The sequence below is a fragment of the Triticum dicoccoides genome, chromosome 3B, assembly GCF_002162155.2.
Source record: "Triticum dicoccoides isolate Atlit2015 ecotype Zavitan chromosome 3B, WEW_v2.0, whole genome shotgun sequence".
NCBI classification, from domain to species: Eukaryota; Viridiplantae; Streptophyta; class Magnoliopsida; order Poales; family Poaceae; genus Triticum; species Triticum dicoccoides.
Genome location: NC_041385.1, coordinates 222,423,235 through 222,429,529, shown reverse-complemented (window position 1 = coordinate 222,429,529; position 6,295 = coordinate 222,423,235). Strand labels below are relative to the sequence as shown.

Sequence of the window (6,295 nt, the reverse complement as noted above, 5' to 3'; positions counted from 1 at the left end):
TAAACTTGTAGCACATTCTTATATATTTAGATGTTTGACGCGATCACTATGTTGTGCAGCATCTACAAAAAGGAGTTACTATCGCAAAATCCAAGAAACATTGACAAACTGGTTATGGCAGGATTTGGGAAATGATTCAAGAGCCATGTAAGCTTTTGAATTGCACTATCAGTTTTTTAAATATATTGAGTAGATAAGATGATCAACTTGTCTATTTTCTAACCACAGGTTAAGAAGATGCGGGAGGATAGGCAGGAAGTTGATGATGCCCTTTACACACTAGCACTGGGTCATGACACTCGGGTAAGACATTATGAATCTTGCGTTGTTGGAGATGTGCGCTACAACACCCTTGCACGCGACAAAGGTAGGAAGACACAAAACAGTGCCATCATGAGCACGGATAAGTACGGCAAAGTGACAACTAAAATGTATGCTAACATAACAGACATTGTTCAGTTGCAGTATATCTCCAGTTTCGAGGTTCATCGGTGTGTGGTTCTATTGTGCTGCAGTTGGTATAACCTGTTTTCCAGGATCGCAAAACCCAGAGCTGATGAGTATTTCAAATCCATCAATGTCAAGGCGGCGTACCAGACCAACGAGCCTTTTATTTTGGCAAATCAAGCAACACCGTTATTTTTCTAGGAAGACACATTAGCATGTAGCAATGACTGGAGAGTATTGCAAAAGGTTTGAGCAGAGGAACTCATTTAATGAAATTGCACAACAAGATGATGCTTACACTACTCCTGATGTACAAGATACCACAGATGTTCCTAATATCTTTGAGAACCATCACGTCAATGACGCTGGCGAAAAGATTGCATGTCGGGCTGTGGACATACAAGAGTTGATCAATAAGAAGCCAATGTTCGAGGACATTGAGGATGAAGAAGAGACACTGTGGGGAATTACGATTCAGACTGATACACATGGCGAAGATGTTGACGCTGCTGCTGCGGATGATGATTAGATTGCTATTGTCATATTTGCCTGTCAGAAGACGTTTTTTATCTACTATGTGAAATTGTGTTTGCTACGACAACTGAAACCTCTGATGAAATTCTCTACTCCTAATGTCTCAGTTGGTAGTCTCCGCTCACCGGTTAAATTTCGTCCCACACACCATAGTTTTTTTCTCCCCTCCTCCCACCTCACTGTTAGCCGCGTCAAACCGAAAAAAACACGTTGCGATGCCCCCACACAGTCCAGGGCCGCACCTCTCGTCGCACCCATCTACAAGCGAAGGAAAAAAACCTACGAAAATTAACCAGCGAAAAAAAACATAAACCAATCGCACGCATGACTCTCCTGCCCTCCACTCGCACGCACGACTCACTGCCCTCATTCGCCGCCGCCCTCACACATCAAAGCTGTCGCCCTCCATCAGACAATCAGCTTGAGGAGACGCCGTCGATCCGTTTAGAACCCACCGCCGATCACGTTCAGGATCCGGCGACGACCCCCTTCTGGAGCCGCACGCCGATCCCCTGATCCGCCGCTGAACCCTTTGAGGACCCGCCGCCGATCACGTCCAGGATCAGACGACGATTCCCTTCAGGAACCACACGGTGATACCCTGAGCCGGTGCTGATCCCCATACGCTGAGGTATTATTTGAACACAGTTTACACACATATCATACGGCCATCGCATGTTCAAATATTCTAGACTTTTCTCCATTTAGTACCTGATAGTTGTGGGCTCCTGAAAAATAATACCTCAATATATGCATTCAAATCACCACTTCTTCCCATAGGCATCACATTGTGTCCACGTTATGACAAAGAGACAGGTGTTAAGAACCTATATTTATCGCACCAGAATGGAAAGGGTGCACTCAATATATGCACTTTTGTTTGTTGCAAAGATTTTTCCTTACCTACATGTTTCACGTTCTAGTTGGAAATTGGGCAAAGGATCCAACAGTGTATGTATGTCAATCAGTACCAAGTAGAACCATCGACAGCAAAATCACACCTTCCAGTGATTCATGTAGGTAATACAATACCTTGCCAGGTTGGGAGAAAAAAACATCGTCAAATATTTGACCTGAAAGCATGTTCTAGAAGAAATTAGAAATATCAAACATGGTATGTCCAGAATCAGGAGATAAATACATGCTTAGACAGTGCGATGCTTATCCAGAATCCACGGCCACACACAAAAAACAATTTATTAAACATATGATGCCCCACCGGATTCTTAAAGATACTTCCAAAAAAAGTTTGCACATGCAACGCACATCTTGATTTTCATATGCCTGAGTAAACCATGACAAAAATGCATTAAAAGTACCCCAAGATTTAATGGTGGGCATATGGTTCGTATATTGATCATGAAAAAAGACTATCAACATGAAATATATGTAATATAAAATAAATAAACAATTGGTAAAAAGACATACCACCACAAACAAAGGGCATATTGTGGTGGAGAAAATCAATTAGTATTAAGCTGCTCACTGGTGCTGATTGGTCTGCACACAACAGTGGAGACCAATACTTTCATGGTTGTAGCCAATTCATCATCAATTTTTATAAAAACTGCTTCAGAAGTTCTTTGTTGTTCATATATCCCTCAGAATGGATTTACCTTCCACCCCTTCCATGGTTGCATCAGTACTTTTGTCTTCCAACTCATGTACAATATGACATCTCTTGAAATCAAATGACTCATGTACAATTGGACATCTCTTGACATCAAATGGGCATTACCAAATACATAGTCAATCTGATAAAAAAGACTATAGAAGAAATTTTAACATGGCAAGCACAGTACGGGATGTTTGCTGTGGTCCTGGTCCTTGCCTTCTGGAAATCCAAAAAAAATTGTGGCATGTTCCTTGTCTTCTGAAAAGCAATAAAAAAGCCAATGCGTTATTTTGCTACATATGATTATGTTTAGAGAACATGTCAAATATGACCATTCGCAATCTACAAGTTTGATATTGTGTTGCCTGACCTGCAACATCAACAAGTATAGTTAGCTTGCTACCCCCACCCCCGCTATTTCAAATATTCTTGCCATGAGGCAATGGTCATGTCATGTCAGGGAACTGCCATTCCATAGGTGCATATGGGGAATTCAAAAAGCAAGGCAGGTGAACATCAACCAGATGATGCACTCTATAAGAAATTCCTACACATGCGAGACGTGCATTTATGACAGTGACAAGCTATGTGCATAATGTGTCGTAGGCCTTACTAGCGGGACAAATGTTGAAGAATACAATGCACACATCATAACTATAGCTGAAAATGTTGACGATAGTTACATGATGGTTCCAGGTATAAGACTGTGTGAAGATTGCTGAGAATGTTGCCTACATACTTTGTCTCCTATGTATCGTTGATCTTGTATTCATCCTGGTTACAACTCTACAGTTGGGTCAAGATTGCTACGGGTTGGAGACCATCATGATGCTTCGTTGTCGGCTCCGAGTAATCATGATGGCACATATGTAGCACAAGATTCATATGGTACTCACTCATCCGCATTTCATATGACATAATTTATAATTATGGGTGTTCACCTTCATGTACAACATACCACATTTTTTGTTGATTGGTAAGTTGTAGGTTGTGAATCGTTAAACGGTGGGATGCGGTCGTCTTATGAGAATAAGATGGATGGTACGACGAAGGTACAAGATGATACTCAAGGTATTCCCAGTCATGCTTAACCACCATACAAACCGATGTATTCGGTAGCGGATCAGTCAGGTTTAGTCCATTTTCTGAGATGAGCCTTATGGGCTTCCTGGTTTTTACTTTTTACATAATGCAGATGACACAACTTCCGAGCATCATGCAACAGGAGCTGTATTTAATGAACGCAAAAATTACACTGACGAAACAAGGGAGCAGTTCAACGCATAGAGGCGTGCATCTTATCGGAAGAAAAAAGAGGAGGATACGGTCAGGTTACAAGAGGGGAATCGGCTTGTTTAACGTGCGTTTGCTGACTGATCTTAGGTTGATATTAATTATTATTTGAAATGTATCGTATGCGAAGTATTTGTTATAGTAACCTAACTATATATTACTCCTTAATGTGCAAAGTTCCCAATGCTGGTTCTTAGATGTTGTATCAATGTGATCTAAGTGATTTGTAAACATAACCTGAATATATCTGGCCTGACTAAACATATCCTGAATAAACATAACATGAATAGATAAACCTATTGCTCGTACTTTTTTTATTCACTAACTCTCATACATCTGGTACATCTTCTAGACCATAGGGAACTTATCAACGCGTGGAGGTGGGCATCTTATCACACTAACAAGTCCGATGGTTTGAAAAACCAACAAGATGATAGGCAGATTGTTCACCGCCGTACTCTGTGATATCACGAATGTTCATCAACCTTCACATGTGATCCCAGGTAATATTAAGTCATTTCATGTAATAAAAATTGCATGAGGACAAAATGCTTCGATGGAATAGTCTAAAATTATTCACAATGGATATGTAATACTCCAATACCAACAATATCCCAACCGAATGAATCTACATTCTCAAAATTGAGCAAGTAATATGATGCACATGCTTATTTTGAGTTGGCACTATTTGCAGATGCTACAAACACTCCTACTAGGAAAGTGAAAACTGTGCATTGAACTCACCCTTTCTACAAGGCAATGGCTGTCAGTGGTGTAGGCCCCTTCTTGCCCTCATTTGGACGACATTTTTCTTTGGTGGCGGAGGATTTTGATCAACAACATCTTTTTTGAAACTACCATTGTCATCACTGGATTTATTTGCCTTGAAATGTTTTGCTTTTGCATCAATCCACACATTAAGAATCCAGTGAATTAGCGATTAGGAAAGACAGGATAAATAACAATTAATCACTTTCTCTCTGCATAAGTTGTGTTATGAGCATTCTTCTTTATTACTAGAATATAACAAAAATATTCTAAACCACCTTCTGGCCTGCCAAGTGAAACAACTATTTGAACTTTCTATCAGCTCATAAATCATAGCTTGCAAACCATCACGAATCTATAATTGATGAGAATGGTAGTAAGGGGCACAACACAGCTTATCAAGCAATGTTGTTGTTAGTAGAAGAGTTTATATCAGTACCTTCCAGTTTCTTCACTTAGAGTTCCTTGGCGGCCAATATTGTAATGTTGATCTCAGTCCAACTTCCACAGGAGGAGGTTTGCCTTGTTGAGGCTGGAAATGGCCCAAGAATCTGCATTTCAAAAAATCACAACATATAAATCTTGTGTGTAATAATATTAGACCAATATCTCTCTACTCCTAAGGTTTTTTCAGAGTGATATTTTTGCACACATAAATCAACTCACACATTTATAGCATCCTGCTTCTCAGGATCTGTGTAAGCATTATTGTAGTAATGCTGAAGGGTTCAAAGGAACTCCTGGGATTGGGTTGCTGCCTTCCACTGCCCTCTTTGCTCACTGAAGATCTGTTGCATGTTTCAATGGAGAAGTTAGACTAATCATTCAAAATACAAAGTTGGATTTATGTTGACTATTGAACAATGCCTACCAACAAGACTCAAATCATTCTGAAAGAAAGATGTTCCACCATTAAAACAACAAACACTTAAAATAAGAATTAACTATAGGGTTTTTCTCAAAAACTATAATCAGTAAGAAATGCATGTTACTTTAGTCACAAAAATTTTAGATGCAAACACTCGAGATACATTTTCATAAGTACACTCAACATGCTTGGGTGACAGACGCCCTCGGCCTATTATCATCTTCTACTACTAGACAAGTTTCCAAAGGGCAAAGCCGTGTGTATGAATTGATTTAGGAAGTTCATTTAATCATAGGAGGACCTGTGAGAGCAAACGTCTCATATTAGGTATCAACTGTCCTGGTGCGCTGACCTTTGCTAAAATTACAAGCATGACAAACTGACCCATGATACTAGCCAGCAATTGCTCTTTCAGAGTCCTATTTTCAGCTAATAGGTGGCCCTAATGTTTATTTGAATTAAACATTTGGCTAAATCGCCAAACACAACAATAGAGTAAGGCAAATAAACATGTTATTTGAGCAACACATTGATAAATATTGTACCAGACATATATTAATTATCAAAGGTTCCAATAATCAACATGGGTGGATGTCATACACGAGTCAGCGCGCTGCAGTGCTGATTTGGCACTTAAACAAGGCTTTTTCTTTGTCGAATACACTTAAACAAGACTTGGTGTTACTACTTTTTAGTTCTTTAGTCAGTTTTGGGGTTGTCTTCTGAAAAATGTAAATGGAAGACCAGGTAAACTTTGCAACAGCCAGTAC

The 6,295-nt window shown here is 39.7% G+C and overlaps 1 long non-coding RNA gene across 1 annotated transcript; it reads right to left on the bottom strand.

Annotated features, from left to right (window-relative positions):
* Positions 1-1,769: 1,769 nt before the first annotated feature.
* On the bottom strand, positions 1,770-5,117 carry LOC119281165. The gene is made up of 3 exons (XR_005138289.1): positions 4,634-5,117; positions 2,410-2,815; positions 1,770-2,054 (listed from the first exon to the last, which is right to left on the bottom strand). It is a non-coding gene; the product is annotated as an uncharacterized LOC119281165 (long non-coding RNA).
* Between the last annotated feature and the right edge of the window lie 1,178 nt (positions 5,118-6,295).